This window comes from Onychomys torridus, chromosome 6, assembly GCF_903995425.1.
Source record: "Onychomys torridus chromosome 6, mOncTor1.1, whole genome shotgun sequence".
NCBI classification, from domain to species: Eukaryota; Metazoa; Chordata; class Mammalia; order Rodentia; family Cricetidae; genus Onychomys; species Onychomys torridus.
The window spans coordinates 33,624,500-33,644,651 of NC_050448.1; positions in this window are offsets into that span (position 1 = coordinate 33,624,500).

Consider the following 20,152-nt stretch of genomic DNA (forward strand, 5'->3'; position numbering starts at 1 on the left):
TCATAATAACTAGAAATTGGAAATGACCTAAATATTCCTCAACAGATGAGTGAATAAAGAAAATGTGGTACATTTCCACAAAGGAATACTACTCAGCCACTAAAATAAAATGAAATCATGAAATTCTCAGGTAAATGGATGAAACCAAAAAAAAAAAAAATCATCATGAATGAGGTAACCCAGACCCAGAAAGACAAATATGATATGTATTTGTTTATACATGGATATTAGCTGTTAAGTTAATGACCAAAACACAAACCACAGAGGGTAAGTATAGACTAAGGGATTAGGTAGGGACAGGAAAGGGAAATGGAATATAGATAGTTATAGATGAATGGGAGTACAACTGGAATGGGAGGTTCAAGTAGGGGCGGGGAGGAAGAGGGAGACAAGGGAGGGAATATGGGGAGAGACAGCTAAAATTGAGAACCACTTGAGGGATAGTATGAAAACCTAATACAGTAGAAAGTCTGTAATATATTTACATGTATAAAGTGATCTAAATGAAATCACCAAATAACGGGGAAAACAGAGCCACAACTGGACATTTCTTGTCGACAAATAAAGCTTCCTATACTAGTATTGTGTTGCATCTAATTGAGTTGTTGGCCAAGGGATCCTATGGAAATCCCTAAAGAACCCAGGCTGTTGCCAAGACTATATGTTGGTCTCCATAAATTGATGGCAAGGCCCCATTGTTGAAGAGACCTACAGAACTCACTGGACCTGGAGAAGTAAAGCTGGTGCCTATGTAGAGCCTTTATCCCTTCAATCTATCATCTTTGGTACAAGAAGATACTCTGCAGGCTTCCAAAAGAGAAATATAAACACAAAGCCAGCCACAAACTCTGATGTACAATGCTGTCCTGCCTGCAAAATGTGCTAGTGCAAGAGTGGTACAAAGTTTATGGGAGTAACCAACCAATAACTGATCTGACGCACTCTGTGAGATAGAATCCTCACTCAACACTGCTTGGGTGACCAAGAACCTGAGACTTGATATCCCAGGGACCTAGGGTAAAACCAAATAATACTATTCTTTTTTTTTTTAATGTAGCAATAAAATCACTCCTAATGACATCCTTATTTACTCATAGACCAGTGCCTTGCTCAGCCATCATCACAGAAGCCTCTTCCTGCAGCAGATGGGAACAAATACAGAGACCCACAGCTGGACACTATGCAGAGAGTGAGAGACCTTGGAACACTTACCCTAAATGGGATATCTCCATCAAATCTCTCCGTTCAGTGCTCAGGGAAACCCACAGAAGAGGAGGAAGAAAGAATGGAAGTGGCAGAGGGGATAAAAGACACCAAGGAAACACGGCCCTCTAAATCAACATGAGCAAAGCTCCCATGAACTCACAGAGACTCAGGCAGCAAGCACAGGTCTCTACAGGTCTGCACAAGGCCCTCTGCATTTGTATTATGACTTCCAAGTTAGGGATTTTATGGGATTCCCAAGGGTGAGAATGAGTGGGTCTCTGTATTTATATCTGTGTCTTGTGCCTTTTTATGAGATATTTTTCCACTTGTTTGTTTGTTTTATCCAATTCAATGGGCTAGATTTTTTTTATCCTATTCTATTCTATTTTCTTATTATTCCTTAGAATCCTGTTTGTTTTCTAACAAGAGACAGAAAGGCAGTAGATCTGGATGGCAGGGGAGGAGGTGAGAAACTGGGAGGAGTAGAGGGAGATAAAACTTGTAATGAGAATATATTATGTGAGAAAAAACAATTTTCAATAAAAGGGTGGAAAAGTGGAAAATAAAATGAAATAAAAAAATAATTTCTGCTCCAGATTTTTTTAGAAAGGAAGGAAGGAAGGAAGGAAGGAAGGAAGGAAGGAAGGAAGGAAGAACTGCTTTTGAGGTATGTACCCATGGAGAATGAGTTGTTGAGATTATTCTTGAAGTAGAGTGGGCTTTCTTTTTCAGTTTCAAATTTGATTTTATCTGTAGATTATTTTGCCTACGTGTGTGTATACCACATGCATATAGTGCCTAGAGAAGCCAGAAGATGGCACCAGATCCCATGGAGTTACAGATGGTTGTGAGCCACCATGTAGGTGCTAGGACTTGAACCTGGGTCCTTTAGAAGAGCAGCCAGTGCTCTTAGGACTGAACCCCAAAAGTTGTTTTTAAACATAAGTTCTTTACCATAAAAATAAGTAAGAAAATAATTATTTCAGATTTCAAAATGAATGTGTTTATGGAAGAAATCTCAGGGAAGAAAAGATGACTGTGGGTATAGAAGCATGGCTCCGAGCATTGTGTTTGCTGTGAAAGCATGGGGCCTGAGTTCAAATGTAGGGGAAAGACACAGGCAGATGTCAGGGACTCACTGGGCAACCAGTTCAGCCAAATCTGCAAACCTCAGGTTCGCTGTGAGCCTGGCTCAAAAGATAAGATGGAGAAGTGATAGAAGAAAACATCCATGGGACAACCTCTGGCCTCATATGTACCTGCACAGGCATGCCTTCCTGCATACATGCACATGCACAAGTGGGCACGCGCGCGCACACACACACACACACACACACACACACACACACACACAGAGAGAGAGAGAGAGAGAGAGAGAGAGACCACACACAAACACACAGATACACACACACATACACACAGAGATACACACATATCACACATACATACATACAGAGATACACACCTGTTGTGGGATGTTCTGTATGTTAAATGTGTTGCTCTGACTGGTTAATAAATAAAACACTGATTGGTCAGTAGCAAGGAAGAAAGTATAGGCAGGACAAGCAGAGAAGAGAATTCTGGGAAGTGGAAGGCTGAGGCAGAGAGATGCTGCCAGCCGCCACCATGGAAAGAGAGAAGTAAGATACCGGTAAGCCACAAGCCACATGACAACTTATAGACTAGTAGAAATGGGTTAATTTAAGATAGAAGAACTAGATAACGAGAAGCCTGCTGCGGCCACACAGTTTGTAAGCAATATAAGTCTCTGTGTGTTTACTTGGTTGGGTCAGAGTGGTTGTAGGATTGGCAGGTGAGAGAGATTTGTCATGACTGTAGGCCAGGCAGGACCAGAAAAACTCTAGCCACACACACACCCCCACACACAGAGATACACACACACCCCACCCACACACCACATACCATATACCACACACACACACACACACACACACACACACACACACACACAGAGATATACACACACCACACATACACAGATACACACAGAGATACACACCACACACACTGATACACACACCATACACAAACACACAGATACACACACACATACACACATACCGCACCCACACCACACATACACACGGAAATACACACTACACACACACAGATACATACACCACACACATACACACAGAAATACACACCACACACAGAGATACACTACACTACACACACACACACACACACATACACACACAAACACACACACACACACACATACACACACGCAGCAATGACCACAAAAGTAACATCGAGGGTAATTATATAACAAAGATACAAAACAGATTGGTTCTGGTATGTGGCAAGACTTCCTAAGATAATTACTTTCCCAAGATCCTTGTGGACTTTGTAGGCACTGGAGCATTAACTGTATTACTCTCCTGTCTGACAAAAAGAGTCGGCCTCATTCTTGATTACTCATGTTTCTATGGGAATCCTTGACCAGGTGGGAAGGCATGCTACAGGTTAATTACAGAGTGTTATTCTAAGTCTAAGATACCTTAGACTGCAGCAGATTGGGTATTTTTTTTAAGTGAAAGTAAAACCTGAAATCCTGGATTTTTGGAGAATTATTTCTGAAGACAAGGAAAGAATAAATAAGATTGATTACAAAAGAATTTGTAACTTTGTTCAATAAGGGGACAGAGAAGCTAGGGTACCACACAGCAATACACCACTTTCCTGGCACAACCAAAGAAGTGGGTTCTGTCTGTCACCAGCATGCAATGTTTTGTTTTGTTTTGTTTTGTTTTTGAGCTGAGGATTGAACCCAGAGCCTTGCACTTGCTAGGCAAGCGCTCTACCACTGAGCTAAATCCCCAACCTGCAATGTTTTCAATTAAAAATCAAAACCAATGATAACTTCCATCATGACAATGTGGAGAGAAAAACTGACTCTGCTTAACTTTTATAGCCATTTGGATGCGATGATTTTATTTCTAGCTCTCAATTTGGGGGATGGTTTTCAAAGATCACGATTGTCTAAAAGCGCACCTCTCCCCACCGGGAGACTTGCCCATGAGTTGTTCTTCTGTAACTTTGCTCATGTTTCCTCAGAGTCTGTTTCCTCTTCCCTGCTGAGTTCCTACAGTGTCCCCTCTTCCCTGCTGAGGTCCTACAGTGTCCCCTCTTCCCTGCTGAGTTCCTACAGTGTCCCCTCTTCCCTGCTGAGTTCCTACAGTGTCCCCTCTTCCCTGCTGAGTTCCTACAGTGTCCCCTCTTCCCTGCTGAGTTCCTACAGTGTCCCCTCTTCCCTGCTGAGTTCCTACAGTGTCCCCTCTTCCCTGCTGAGTTCCTACAGTGTCCCCTCTTCCCTGCTGAGTTCCTACAGTGTCTCCTCTTCCCTGCTGAGTTCCTACAGTTTCCCCTCTTCCCTGCTGAGTTCCTACAGTGTCCCCTCTTCCCTGTTGCATTCCTACAGTGTCTCCTCTTCCCTGCTGAGTTCCTACAGTGTCCCCTCTTCCCTGCTGAGTTCCTACAGTGTCCCCTCTTCCCTACTGAGTTCCTACAGTGTCCCCTCTTCCCTACTGAGTTCCTACAGTGTCCCCTCCTCCCTGCTGAGTTCCTACAGTGTCCCCTCTTCCCTGTTGCATTCCTACAGTGTCCCCTCCTCCCTGCTGAGTTCCTACAGTGTCCCCTCTTCCCTGTTGCATTCCTACAGTGTCCCCTCCTCCCTGCTGAGTTCCTACAGTGTCCCCTCTTCCCTACTGAGTTCCTACAGTGTCCCCTCTTCCCTACTGAGTTCCTACAGTGTCCCCTCCTCCCTGCTGAGTTCCTACAGTGTCCCCTCTTCCCTGTTGCATTCCTACAGTGTCCCCTCCTCCCTGCTGAGTTCCTACAGTGTCCCCTCTTCCCTGTTGCATTCCTACAGTGTCCCCTCCTCCCTGCTGAGTTCCTACAGTGTCCCCTCTTCCCTGTTGCATTCCTACAGTGTCCCCTCTTCCCTGCTGAGTTCCTACATTGTCCCCTCTTCCCTGCTGAGTTCCTACAGTGTCCCCTCTTCCCTGCTGTCTGCAGAAGCCAGGTGGACATGGGTTTTATGAAATATCTGATAAGCCTTGAAATGCTTCTGCATTCTACCTGCCATGTGCCACAGTCAACGTCCCTCCACAAGTGAAAACAGTAGGAATAATAACGTGTGTAACTCAACAACTGCTAGAGCTTGTGTATTTCATCGTCAGTGAAGAATAAAGGAACCGAGGAAATTGTCATTGTACCCAAAGTCCATTGGCATGGTTACGGAATACAGTGTGTTTTAACACACACATCACACTTCAAAGAAGCATAAGGAAGAATAGAAGGAGGTGGGTGGTAAGGGAAGAGGAAGAAGGCAGGAAAAATAAGCTGGAGTTGCTCTGTTTTCATCTATATACTGCTATTATAATAAAATAAAATTATAAGGAAGCTGTGAGCACTAAGCTAGTCTCACATAACATACAATTGCAGTTAACTATTTCCTCTCACATCCCAGTGCCTGATAAAAGTTCAAGCTATCAATACAAATGAAAAGGAATGCCACATCCCCTGACTTTTGGTCTCCACAGAACACTTAATGTAGAATAGCCACTATTAAAGAAATCACTCTGCACCACCCTAGTGTCAGTGCCATGAAAGCAAGGATACTGTGACAATAAGTTCATTTTTCATTAATGATTCATTGAATTCTTGTATTTTCACTTAATTATAGGAAAACAATTTTAGCCATCTGTGCTTACTGAAACTGTTCTCATCTGTGACCCCTTGATTCATGTCACTACTAACAGTAATCATTGCAGACAAGGATAAGGATTTCTGTCATTTTATTATTGTGTTAGTGATGCATATAATTGAAGCAAATGGAAAGCCAAAAGCTACAGCAACCAAAATTAGTTTTGTGTGCAGAATAACAAGGAGAGGTGGAGAAAAAGAGGGAGGGAGAGGGTTAGAGAGAGGGAGTGGGAGGGAAAAACAAGATGTGAGGGGGGAGATTGTAGCCATGTAGAGTTAAAGCATACTTTGCTGTCATAACATGAGTGTTTACAGAGGTTAGTTGAAGACGTTTCATGACAACAAACTTACATGATCACATTTTAGAGGACTTCTGTTGTGAATTTTTTGATATACAGTTTTCATCTGTCTGAGATATGATGATGGTTATGTTCTAATATCAGTTATTGAACGGAATTGGCTCATCAGAGCAAGAACAAAAAAAGGACAGTTTTTTGTCTATTTCCCTCTGTTAGTGTCTTCTATCTACTTTCCAATTTAGGCTACTAGTTCCATGGAATAGTGGTAGCATTTTCTTCTTTGACTTGACTCCAACAGAAATGTAATGGCAACACTCACTATTCCAGCAAAAACTGTGCCCCTGGTCATGTCTTCCAACCTTTCACTTTCTGTGAAGTGGCAACTGGCATCTGTGTGGAAATTGTTGTATAGATCAGGAGCCATGAAAATTGTGACAAGACTAATTCCCAAACCCTTTGTGCACGAGAAAGGGAGGGTGAGTTAGGATCCTCAGTGTGGAGGCCCACAAAGGTTTCTCGTGAGTTCTGAGCTTGCTTTATCCCATATCCAATCCCCTTTTCTACTCACTCAACTTTGTGTCTTTAAAAATAAAACCCATAAAGTTCAGTTTGTGCTGCCCACGTATTCTTAGATGTATGATTTTCCACTAAAACATGGTTGACTTAGCAGGGTCTACACTCCTAGAGAAAATTGACTCACCCTCTCCCAGAAGCTATCTGCTGCCAATAGCACCTCAGCTCGGGGTGGGACTTTGTGCCCACTTCCCATCTCCATGCTGGGATTTGGTCTGTCTGGCTTGGGCATTTGTCGGGGCTTTTTGCATGATGTCACAACTGTCTATGTGCAATTGCTCTGCTGCATGAGGAAGACACTATTTCCTTGTAGCCATCTACCACCTCTGGCTCTTACAGTCTTTCCAACCCCACTTCCATAATGATCCCTGAGCCTTGGGAGGAGGAAGTGATATACATACAGACAGACAGACAGACAGACACACACACACACATACATTAAAACATATGCCATTTAAGGCTGAACATTCGATGCCACTTACTTCTCTCACCTTGACCAGTTATGTATGCCATGTAGTGACCACTAAAAATGTTTCCTTAACTAATGAAGACAATTTGTCATCTCTAAAATGAGCATCTTACCTACGACTTATATATATTGTACAATGATACTTTGATGGGTATAAATTAATCCAATGGCATTACTATTTATAAAGAGTATTTGCCAAAGCATTAGGCACCAATAGATAATCATTGTTATTTCTGACTTGTATCAATGCAAATGAAGATATAGACTTTTAAAACCTTACTTATTCGAGAGTTATCATCCCATACCAGCATACTGTAGTTGGAGAATTTCAGATTGGAAGGGATCTCAAAATCATCTATTTCAATGCTTTAAATTCAACTGCAGCAAGTTAGAAAAATAAAGTTACATAGGTAAAATTATCCATCAAATGAAAAACAGAAGGAACACAGGAATAGAAGTTTCTAGATTCCCAACTTAAGTTCCATCTTCAAGGCCAGTCTCACGGGACACTGTATTTCTGAGATTTACATGTCATGTGACAGGTGACCTGCTTAATATTGTTCAGATCTGATGTTCCTATATCTGATCCAAGTTATACAGAGACTCAGAGACTTCAGGGAATGAGACAGGGTCAGTACTCACACCAAGTCAAATTCAGGACCACACTGCAGCAATGGGTGATTCTCTGTCTCCACTTGCTCTGAGTGATATTAAGATCCATTAACTACACTAGACATCTGTCACAATTCTTGGGTCCATTAATCACAACTTTTTGATAGGTCTTTTGTAGTGGTATTTGCTCTGCCCATGGCCCTGGGTTATACAACCCAAAGGAGGAGGTGCTTGCTGCCAGGGTATGTGACCTCTGATAAGGAGCTGGAGAAGGGACAGAGACCCCTTCTCCAGGCTCCTGGCTAGGGGTGGATTTGCTCCTGGTCAGATCAGAGGACAACTTCTGCTGTCTATTGCATTCTGTAATTGTGAGTGTATTTCCTCAATTTATATCTTAATACATTCTGCTACCCATTTAATAGATTCGCATGGATTTATCGTAAGTCTTTTCTTTAACTAATCCAGGCTAGTGTAAACATTCATAAAACTTCAGTAGTGTTCTATAATCTACCATTTATGACTTACTCTAATTTGTCTTTACCAAGATTTTAATTGCTAAGCTAGAAAACGAAGGCAGTCATAACATTTGGCTCACTGAATTATGAGAGTGGACTGTGATTAGTGTATAGAAGGACTTTGAGAGGCTAACAGTATATTGAATAGACATGCTGTAGGCTGTCTTTAAATTACAGGTGTACTCATGGACATATAGGAAAGAAAACATTTTGCCTTAACCCAAGGATTTGGGAGCACACCGGTAGCAAAGGACATTTATGATAGTCAAGCTTAGTTGTCGACTTGGATCTGAAATCAACTGAGAGACAAACCTCCGGATGTCCCCATAAGTGATTTTCCTTAATCTGGTTATTTGGAGAGGGCTGACTTGCCCTTAGTATGTACAGCGCCTTCTGATGGCAGCCAGACAATAGGGTCAAGGGAGAAAGCCTCACTCTTCGCTCCATTGTCCTTGATGGCCTTTCTTTCACACTAAGACAATCTAATAAAAACCCCTGTAAGATATATTCAGTCTATCAGTTATGACCTAGAAAACCCTGACTAGCATGTCTGAAAAGAAAGTAGACTCAAGAAGAAATCTCTAGCCTTTTGTGACTGAGTCTACAATGTTCTGTACCCACAAGATTAAGATTGACTGTTAGGAAGCACTTGGAAGTTATGGACAGAATCTATGGCTGCATTTTAAGACTGGTATTGAGCATATATGTGTGTCGAAACCAAAAAGCTACATGTGTAAATTCATAATGTGCTCTCACAGAAGCAAAACACTATGTTTTCAGCCACAAACATTATATTTACATTACACTACACTACATTATAATTAAATGAGTTTGCATGAGAAGAATAGCATGGCTATGTTGGGTAAGTTTTAAAAAGAGAAATTAACAGCATAGGACATGGAAGGATATTTAATCTTCCTTTTGTTGGTTATCCTGTGGGCTAAGGAGTATTATTACCTTTAATCCACAAGTCCCATAAGGGGAAATAATTTAAAAAAGAAGGCAGAGCAGTGAAACAGAGACAGGTGGAAATGGAGGAAATGCTCCTGGAATAGACTCTTTAGTCTTCAGTGGGATGAGGAGTACGGTTTTGTAACTGCACAATAACTATTCCCATAATTCAGGCATTAGCACATGCAAAACACCTTTTACTTTGATTAATGTACATATTCATATATATGTATAAATTTATACATATACATGTCACAGATGTATAGAATTTTACTTCACACACCAAGCCTCTCATTCTTCCTGCTGCCTCACCTCTGGACCTGCCCATCAGAAAGCTTGGAAGGCTTAAACCATGCATAGCCACACCTCCTGCAAGAGTGTGCACTGAGGTCCAGAACTCTAATTCCTCCACCAAGAGCCAAGTCAAACCCTATGGTCCCACTCTCCCAAGCTACTGTTGGAGCTTCCTGGAAGCCTCCCAGCTCTCCAGAGAAGCCATGGTGTATCAGCCATAAATCTCTGTCTTTCTTGAGGTGTATGTGGCTTCATAAGTCTTGGCAGCAGACCAAATATTGATGAGTAATGTTTATCCAGGCTCCCCCTCCCATAGACAACGGCAGATTGGAAAGAACACAGACGGAGACATTCATTTCCTCCCTTGACCATTCCCACAACACTGCAATCCTGAGGATCCAGTGCACGGAAGAGATGCTAAAAGATGACGTGCATTGGTTATCTCAGTCCTTCTGCCTGATGTGATCATTAAATCTGTAAATACTGTGCTTTTATCTCAGCTTGGTTTTTGAATAAAGTAAAAATAGCACTTTAAAAAAAATGAAGGCTTTTCTAAACCACAGGAGATGAGTTACTATGGCAACATGATCAACAAAAATAGCAACACTGATGTTGACCCAGGATTCATTCTTGATCAGCCAACATGGCAAATAGACAAGACCTGCAAACACTTTAAGGGGAAAAAAATATCACCAGGGTTCTGCACAAACTCATCATGAGGCTGGGTGACGCTTGGCCTGGAAAGTCATCAGGCTAAGAGGTTAGATTCTGCTGTCTGTCTTTTCCACCTTGGTAAGGTACAGCTGCTTTTCGGGACACCCAGAAGACAAGACAGTCAGACCCTTGTTTTTTTAAGTGGGGAGCACATACCTAAGTCTCATGGTACCTAAACATACAACATTGAAAATAAACAAACAATAAAATATCAATATCTAATACCTTATAGAGAAAAATATTAGAAAGGGTTTAAAATTGTATGATTAACTTTTTCATATGTGCAATTGTGTATCTGTGTGTGGGGGGGGGGGAGGTGGCCCACAGAGGCTATACAGGGTGTTGGATGCCATGGAAGCAGTTGTGAGTCACCTAATATGGGAGCTGGGAACCAAATTCAGATCCTCTGCAAGAGCAGCCAGTGCTCTTAACCACTGAGTCATCTCTCCAGCCCCTAAAATTTTAATTTTCATGTATTATAAATACATACGTACATTACTGCCTAGCATCTTGATATATTTGTGCAATATTCACATTAGCATATAGGTCTTTTTCTCTTAAATAAGATGCAATAAAATAATCTAGCAGTCAATCCTTTGAGCAAAATTATTTAGCAAGCATTTTGTCTCTTCTCCCATGCAACCTGCCTTTTCTCCTATAATTTGAGTTTTCAGAACCACTCTAGAACAATGTTCTGGAATGGTTTTGGCAGTACCTCTCTATTCCTTTCCTCTCGATGCAGCTTCTCTAACCCAGCAGCTCAGCCGTTATCTCTCTGTTTCCCGGTTTAAAACATGCTTTTATACACAGCTCACTCCATCTTTAACAAGAAATAACTTGAGATACTTTAACTGTTATTTTTGGTTCTTTCAAGTGATGGCTGCTTTGGGTCAACCACCATGCCTGACAAAGCTGAAAAACAGACATTATCCAGTCACCATTGGGGTTTCACCTGATGGGAATTCATGGTTGGCAGTTTTGAGAAAGATGGCTTCTTCTGTAAAACTCAACAGCACACAAGAATTATTTGGAAATTTACTTAAAATCTGTCTCTTGCTTTGGAAATAACTCAAAGAATCTCTAAGGAGTTGAAGGGGCAGATATTATTAGCTGATTATTTAGCTTAAAAAATTGAGGCAGAGGGCTGAGTTATTATCCTGATGAACACGCAACTAATGGCTGGAAAATTTAGGGGTCAGCCCAGGTCACTGACTTCCAAAACCACAGCCTCTTTCAAGTATATAGCACTGTCTTTTCCATGGCCTTTAGGGTCTTGATTGTAATTTGTTTGTTCTAAAGCTTTTGGCTTCTATTAGTATTCAGATACCTTCTTCAGTCTTAAAGTAATGTGTATGCTTTTGAGGAAGAAAAGAGGTAGAGAAAATGATCTTTGTTTGGGGAGAGACATGGTGCTAATCTTTTTGTGATAAGATTTACATAGGATTTACCCTGAACTACACTAGCAGACTCTAAGCTCAAATAGAAAAAGAACACCTTGAAATTCTGCACAGCCCTGGACTTAATCTTCAGCACAGAAGGAAAAAGAAAAATCTAGCTGAAACGATTCAACTGTTACCCATGGCATTCCAGAAAGGTGTGTGTATGATAAGTTCCCCACCACTATAACAAAACCCTGAGATAAATGTTGGTTGGCTTTTGGCTCCATCTTAAGAGACTTCAGCCTGTGGTGAGACAAGCTCAATACTTAAGAATACTCTGGCAGGTGTGCCGGATGGTAACAGTGCAAAACATGTGAATTTGCAGACAGCTCATCTGATGGCTGGGAACCAAAGAGTAGAGGATGACCAGAGGTCAAATGCCTCCCATTAGGCTCCATTCTCAAAAATTCTACCATCTCTCACTAGCTAGTTACAGTAGGGTCAAGCCTTTCATCAGCTGGTGGGGGACATTCCATATTCAATTATAGAAGTGGACTTTTGGTGAAATTCTTTAAAAAGGCAAGTTCTCTGTATTATAAAATTCCAGTCAACAAAAACATTGGTAACCAAAGTTTCCTCATATGACCCTAGTAAGCAGAGACTGACACACAGAGTAGAATAAACCAACAATTTCAGAAGGCTCAAATCCAATGGGACTATGAGTAAGGCAGTAACTTCAGTTGTTGTGAAAGGACATCCTGACCAAAGGCAACTTAGGGGAGGAGAGGGTTTCCTTGGCTTACAATCCCAGGTTACACTACATTATTTCAGGAAACTCAAGATGGGAATTCAAAACAGCTTAGTCACATAAGATCTACAGTCAAGAACAAAGAGAAACAGATGCACCCATGCTGCTTACTTGCAAGGTTGCATAAGCTTGGTTAGCTTTCTTTACTCATAGAATCCAGGACTACCTGCCCAGGGAAGGGTGCCTCCCACACTGGATTTGGTCTTGCCCCATCAATCAACAGTCAAGACCAACCACCCAGAAATGCTTACAGGCCAAGCAGATATAGACAGTTCCGTAATTGAGACTCCCCTTCTAGTTGATCCTAGGCCATGCACAATTGACACTTTGGGGACATTCTGTTACCCTCCCTGTGTGGGAGAACAAGGGCTGTGGTTAGAGACCTTTCTAATAAGGAACCTATTATTTAAGACTGAGCCATCCTTGAAGCCCGAAACACAGAATAATCACAAGCCAGAGAATATGTGTGACTTGCCACAACTCTGAAACCTGGACTGTAGCATGAATCTTAAAATCTTAAAAAGAATCTAAAAAATCTTCTTATTAATTAAAGCAAATCTGGGAGCCAGGTATTGGGGAGAAGGCTGCAAGATCAGAGAAGCAGAACAAGCCACAGCTTCCTCACCTTGCTGATTCCTCAGCTGATCCTGTTTCCTCAGACTGGAAGCCTTTGAGTCCTCATCCAGAGTGAATCTCAGCTGAACTACTGCTCAAAAGCCTAAAAGCTTAACTAGGCTCTAGTTCCTGGTTTTCACACCTTATATACCTTTCTGCTTTCTGCCATCACTTCCTGTGATTAAAGGCATGAATTCATGCCTGGCTGTTTCCAGTGTGGCTTTGAATTCACAGAGATCTGGATGGATCTCTGCCTCCAGAAGGCTAGGATTAAAGGTGTGAGTGCCATAATTTTTTGGCCTCTATGTCTATCTAGTGCCTATTTTGTTCTATGACCCCAGATAAATTTATTAGGGTGCACAATATTTTGGGGAACACAATATCACCACACTGGACTGCATGGAGTCAGTCAAGAAGGGGTGGCAGAAGAGACATGGGTACCCTGTGGTGTTCAGGTGGCAGGAGGCTTGATGGGGACAATTATAAGTAAGTAGTTGGTTTCCTTATCTTTTATGACCCATGACTGAGCCTATCACATAAGAATAACTGTGGTATCAGCTAACCCAAGCCTGATTTCAATAGGAAAATCAACCCCTGGAGACATATACTAACCCAAGGTTCCCTGCCAAAGGGACTGGGAGCTCTGGCACCCCAGCAGAGACCATGACTTCCTGTCTCTCCGGCATGGTGTTTAATGCTGGGTGAGTTTTAAAACATGGAGACTGTTCCTCCTGTTTGGACTGTGTCTTTATTTAACACTATCTTTTTCTGCTCTTCCACCCCTTTCCTTTAGTTAACTTACAATATGCGATTTTATCCTAAATAATTTTAACTTCAGAGCATTCTCCATTTGCTTACCTCACTCCCTGAGACACCTGAGAGACTGCCTTCAGCTAGAACAGTTGCCTCACCAAGTTGCACAAAATGGGAAAGTCTAAGCAAGGAGCTGGAGGATCCAGCTTTAGCCCATAGACTGAAGAACTGAGTGTGGCCAGCAGAGGGTGCTGGCATGAAAGGAAAGAAATTCCAGAACCAATGGTTCTGGAAGACCTTCGATGTTTCACTGTTCTGTTTTCAATAGCAGCCTAAAAGATAAGAGAGACAAGAGATTCCAGCTTCAACTGAATGAACGTCCCTTCTCAATCTTAAAAATACTGAACATTGGACACCCAGCCTCACAAAGGAAATGCTATTGGACATAAAGGGGCAAAAAGGTCAATGACAATAATTATATATGACTTTAGTATCTCACTCTCATTAGTATAGAAATCAGAAACCAACAAAGAAATTTCAGAGTCAAATTGGACCATAGACATCCAAAGTGTAACCCATCTAACACCCAAGGAACAGATGGTCTTCTCAGAAGCCTACAGAACTTTCTCTAAAATACTTTAGGCCATTAATGTCTTTAAAAATGCAAAACAAAAAAAAAATTGAAACAGTTTCTTAAAGTAATGGCTAGAGATGCAATATAAATGCAAGAATATTGAACAGCATGCTCTTGAGGGTCACTGAAGGAGTTAGGAGGAAACAAAAAGGTTCTTGGAGTCAAATGAAAACATAAAGGGGACTTCTCAGAGCCCTTGGAATCCAGCAAAGGCAATGCTAAGATTGCTTGCACTGTACCTGTTAGTGCTTGTGTAAAAAGGCCAAGAGTTGTCAAATGATTTCACTAATAATCCTCTGTAGTAGTTCTCAGACAAAAAGAGCAAGCCAGCCTCAGACACAGCTGGCAAAATCAAATTCTAAGGATCAAGGTAGAAATTGATGAACTGGAGACTAACTAATTGTGAACACAAGAATAAATAAAACAAAGATAAGTCTGTGAAAAAACAAAACAAGATTGGCAAGCCCTTAGCCTAACTAATCACAAAAAGAGAGATACTTGGAACAATAAATATGGACTATCAAAATTAAATCATTAGGATCTGAGACCTCAGATAGATCTCTATCAAGATCTACATGCATCACGGTATTATTCAATACAATGAGCACTGGTAGAAAAGGAAGAAGTAGTAAAATTGTCCCCAAATTCTAGGTGACATCACCTTGTATTTAAATAACTCTAAAGAGGTGGATAAATAAGTCACAGGACATGGGTATATACACAGTGGGGGTTTTATCTAGTCATAAAAAAGTGAAATTACATAATTCATAGGAAAATTAGTGTAACTGGAGGTTGTTCCATACAATACATATTGTTCCCCACAATAATCTACACAACATACATCTTGTACCACACAATAATCTACACAACACACATATTGTTCCCAATAATCTTACAGCACACATATTGTTCCCAATAAGTTACACAACATACATCTTGTTGCACACAACTATCTATACAACATATATATTGTTCCCAATAATCTATACAATTTACATATTGTTCCACACAATAATATACACAACACACATATTGTTCCCGATAATCTATATGATTTATACATTGTTTCCCATAATAATCCAAATTAAAAATCATGTTTTCTTTCACATCTGGGAGGTATGTGTCACATATACATGATTGGCAGGTATCACAAGTACATGACTGGCATTAATTTTTACACAGATGAATACAGAAGAAGTATGTGTACAGAGATAGATATGTGGGATGGGACTCTAGAACATTCCTGTGTGAGAGAGAAAGTTCCCAAGGAAAGGGGAAAGATAACCCACACTATGGGTTTATCTTAATTCTGACCAAGATTTGAGTGGCCCAAATGCGCCAAAGCAGAGGCTGGGGTTCTAGTAAGTTCTTTTTATTGTAGCAAACATTCTTCCTTTATCTTAGCGTCTGGCTGAAGGAACACTGGAAGTCACTGTGGAGTGGAGCAGATGATTGGGACACTGTCTTTGAAGACAGAAGGTTTGAGTGCCAAAAAGGACCAGGATTGTGAATGTGGGAGTCAAGCAATGTGTGAATCAAGTTTGTTTGATGAAAATTGAGTCATGGCCTGGAGAGCCATTCAGTGGGTTAAGCACTTGCTGTGTAAGTGAGAGAACCTGAGTTTGAACTCCAAAATAATGTCAGGGACCTGGCATGGCAATATATATCTATAACCCTAGTGGGCAGTTCACAGAACCCACTGGCAGCCAGAATAGCTAACCAATATACTCTGAGCTCAGGGAGAACTCTTTTCCCCAAGAATACGGTGGATAAAACTAAAAATAGTTATGCTGAACAAAGTAACCCAGAGCCAGAAAGACAAACATCGCAGGTCCCTTTCAAGTGGGGGCCCCAGCTTTAACTCTTTGGATCTGTGTGTTTAACTGTGAATGCCTGCAGATGGCAGGAAACTAGAAAGAGGCTATGGTGGGGGAAGTCTGGGAGGAAAATAGCAAATATTAAAAGGGAGGGAAGAGAATAATAAGCAGGTAGGTTCAAATGGGTGGGGGATTGAAGGATAATGTAGAGAAGGGACTGGGGAGGGATAAATAACACCAAGGATGTCTAAAAAAGCCATATAGAAACATGCTACTGTATAAGTATTTGTATCATGTACACACACACACACACACACACACACACACACACACACACTATTTTATAAGTGTCCTAAAATGTGTGTGTATTTGTGTGTGTGTACACTTCTCTCTCTCTCTCTCTCTCTCTCTCTCTCTCTCTCTCTCTCTCTCTCTCACACACACACACACACACACACACACACACACACACACACACACACACACACACACACACACACACACACACACACACACACACATACACACACCAGAGAGGGGAGGGAGAAAGTTAAGTGTAAGTTAAGTTGTTACCATACTTGGGGAGCAATGTTCCTCTCAGAAACCACAGTTTACCAAACAAAAACCCAATGATGGGAGTGGATTACATCCCTTTGAGTTGCTGGTCAGGGGATCACCCCACCCCAAACAATATGGGCTTTCCCCTTTCCTCTTGTTCCAATCAGAACTTGATAGTAGGAGCCTATTGACAAAGACAACACATACTTCAGTCATCGGACATGAAGAAAACAAGCTGGTATCTGTGTAGAAGCATCTCACTGCTTGTAACCTTCATAGTACAGGAAGGTGCTCTGCAGGCTGCTGGGGGAGGAAAGCCACCAACAAGCTTGTCCAGCTATCCACCTATGAGTTACAGTAATGATTGACCTGGCAAGAAATGCCTCTGGAAGCAATAACTGACCGTGTTCCCGTGGATAGATTCACACATGCACAGTTAGGTAGCACTAATTTGAGACTCCGTGGTTTAAAAATAAACAAACAAATAAACAAGTGGATGGATGAATGAATGGAAGACATGAAGCTGAGAAGGGGATGGGAGAGTCTGGGAAGAGTTGGAGGATAGTTGGGATATGATAAAAATGCATTGTATGTGTGTGTGAATTCTCAAAGAATAAAATAAGGTGCAGAGTGCTAGAAGAAGACACTCAACATCAACCCTTGTCTTCCACGGGCAGGCACACACATGTGTATCAGCATGTATGTGTACACACACAAAGATATGCTTTCTTTTTCTCCTGTGAGTCAGTGCAGAAAAAAACAACCCCAATAGTGAAGCAATTTATTTTCAACCATTTCTGTTCTTCATCCAGACTTGATGTCACTTACTGGTCCCTTCTTGAATCAGCTTTAGCTTGCATCAGCCTTAGAAGATTTCTTGGAAGAAGTTATTTATTTCTCCTTGGTTGGCATTTTGGAATTAGGTTGTTTTCTATGAATTTCAATTTATCAGTTTAATCAAAACCGAATAGATATTCCCAGTGTTTCTAGACACATTTGTGTGGTGCACTTTCTCCACTAGATGTCTCCAGAGAAATACAAAGTAGATAGTGCTGATACAAAATACATTCAGTGTTAAATGCACAAATGCATCCAGTTTGGGGAGGATGAAGCTGACATGGCTGACGACCTCATAGGGGAGTAGATCCACCATGTGAAGGGCTTTCAAGAGTCCATGGAGGTGGGTATGAAGACAGCACCCATCTCCCATTATCCCCAAAGGCTTCTGCCCCAAATAGTCAACAGTTAAGAACCCATGGTTCTTTCTTTGGTGTGCAGTGAGTCCCAAAACTGAATATTGTTCCATTGTCTTCCCCTTGTTACAACAGACTGTGTTTGGGGGTTATGTGGAAATCTATGGAAATGGCACACTGCAAAGAAGGCTTTAGAAGCTTTATTTCATGTAGATAGACTCTACATTGTGTCAATGTGAATATCCAAACCTATAGCTAGTCTTCTTGACCTCTTTTGGCTTTTGTAAAATATGTATATGCTCAATTTTATTTCATTTATATACATATTTAAAGATGAGAAATCAATATGAGAGTCTTGCTTAATTTAAATTATTTCAACATAATAATCTCAAGAAAAATTTTTGGTCTTTTTCAAAGAACCCAAAGATCACAGAGTCTTGCCAAGAATTTCCATTCCAGGCACTAGATAAGGCTAGTAGTCCTCATAGCCTAGGTGCCTAAGTGCTCAGGAGAGCTTTCCCTAACAAGGTGCAGGTTAGCTGCAAGGCTTGGCTGGGCTTTAAGAGTGGGTTGTGCTATGTAATATACATGCAAGACACTTGAAGCTCATGTTATGACAAGCCGTGAGCCATATATTGAAGAGGAAGCGTTTAAAAATGCACATGATACAAGCAAGATCACTGCCATTCTGCTCTCAGTTTGAATCCACAGGGTTGCTGAGTGCATAGGCCATGAGGAGTCCCGGGGAGTGCAGGAGTTTGAGGTTGGTTACACACTGGTGAGTAAGCATGGCAGTGTGATGACCTCATGGTCTCCGGGGAGGCTAGATAATAGAGAATTGCCTATAAAGCAGCATCCCATGCTAGAGACAAATGGCCCTGTCTCTCAGACACACTATCTCTCTTCAGTTACATAATAAACCATTCTTCCTCACTAATGACTTACATCTCTAGGTCAGACTTTGCATCCCTGGAAAGTCAGACATCATTTTTATGGTTTCCGTCATTTTCCCAACTGCTAAGAAAATTGCAAGGTCACTAGGGTCAGGGTCCTTTCATGAAGCAGAAGAGAAAGGGCCCTGTGTGGAAAGAGAGTGACTTTTGATGAGGACCCTGGAGGAGAATGTGCCCTTCCACAGAGTTTTTCCCAGTCTTTTCCACAATGTCCCCCCACAACCATCCTTAAACTGTCAGCTGTGACTCAGTCCAGTCTTCAGCCTTGGACTTTCTCCCACTAGCTAAATACAGCATCACTTTTCTGGCCTGGCCTCAGTTTCACTCTCTTTGTTCTCTGGATTTGCCGGTGGGTTGTGTCCTCTGGATCTCGTTTGCAAGACCCTCCCTGTGTCATTACTGATCCAAATTGTAAATATTTGTGGAGGGCTGGCATTTGTTGACTTTCATGGGAGTTTTGAAAGTTTCAAACATGATGCTCTGGGTGGAAAGATTTCAGATTCCTATTGTTGGAAACTATAAAACTGACTTTAGAAAGACTTTTTGTTATATGAGAATATGCTTTGCCTTGTGTAAGACAGTAAATGTGTACTACTTATGTATAGCACAGCAATCTCTTAAATGTTAACAAAAACTTTCTAATAGCCAGTTGATTTATATTAGGTATACCTTATACATATGATATAGGTCTGTCTGTTCATTGAGTAGTTTTCAACAGCCCACTGCTTGTACAATCTAAGAATAACAAAAAGCTATCTTAAAAGCAAACAAGAAAGAAATCAGATAAAGTTAGAATCATTTCATTTAGATAAATATAAATAAAAGATTAGTATTATTTATCACACAAGTATCCTGGAAGGGACAAACTTTAATTTTTATGATATCTTCTCTCTCAGCTCTCCAGGGATTGTTTGTACATTTTCAATCCTTTAATACCAAGATTCCAGAAGTGACAGAGGCTTCTGACTCATATTCGAACTGTGTTGTTTGGTCATGCACTTACTTAATAAATCAGCTGCTTGTTGCAGAATTATTTTAGCACCCAAAGGCGATTCCCACAGGAAGCTTACACCTATCT